This window comes from Octodon degus, unplaced genomic scaffold (genome assembly GCF_000260255.1).
Source record: "Octodon degus isolate 3935 unplaced genomic scaffold, OctDeg1.0 scaffold00163, whole genome shotgun sequence".
NCBI classification, from domain to species: domain Eukaryota; kingdom Metazoa; phylum Chordata; class Mammalia; order Rodentia; family Octodontidae; genus Octodon; species Octodon degus.
In genome coordinates, this window is record NW_004524739.1 from 545,906 (window position 1) to 546,943 (window position 1,038).

The window sequence follows — 1,038 nt, forward strand, 5'->3', positions numbered from 1 at the left end:
TCTTTCTTTCTTTCTTTCTTTCTTTCTTTCTTTCTTTCTTTTTGGCGGAACTGGGGATTGAACTCAGGCCCTTGCGCTTGCCAAAGAGGCACTTATTCCTCTGAGCCATCTCCCTGTCCCCTAAGATTTAGAATTTCTGACAGAGCTAAATTTGAATTCTGACTATCATTAACTAGGGTTGTGACTTTGGATTAATTAAATTCCATGAGCCTTGGAATTTTTGCTTGGAGAATGGGCAAAATAGTACCAATCTTAATGGATTTTTGTGAATATTAGAAATCATAACAGTGCACATATAATGGTCACTTGTGAGATAGCTACTGTTATTGCCAAATTCGTTTGAGATAGGGGATCCACCTTCCCTTTCACGTGTGCCTCACTCCATACTTTATTCTTAATTTTCTAACTCTCCAACTGGAACTTTTGATAGTATAGGAGATGCTTCACAAAAAGTTGTTTTGGGGTATTATGCTGGGGTGTATGTGTGTAGAGGATCTGATAGTAAAGTGCTCACACGGCACAAGTTAAATCCATAGCACTAAAACAAAATTTTCTTTTCTTCTTGATTCATTTGTAAAGGGCATTGTTGTTTTGAATGTTCATAAAATTCATATAGAATGTAATTTGTAATGTATATTTGTGAGCTTTCTTTTCAGGATCACTTCTGATACTGAGGGAGTTAAGATAAAGCTCAGGGGGCCGGGGAGATGGCTCAGTGGAATAAATGCTTCCCTGGCAAGTGCAAGGACCTGAGTTCAATCCCCAGTTCCAAAAAAAAAAAAAAGATGAAGCTCAGAACTTTCAGACGGGCACAGTGGTACAAGGCCAGCCAGGGCTACATAGTAAGACCCTGCGTCTGTGTGTTTATAATGCCATTAGAAGTGTAGGAAAGTCAAAACAAAAATAACAAGTTCAGTAGCAAGTTCAGAATAGTCAGTGAAGGGGCCGTGGAGCTAGGCAAATGCAAGGACCTGGGTTCGATCCCTGGTATCACATGCCCTGCTAGCCCTGCCCCAGGTGTGCCAAACTGGCCACTGA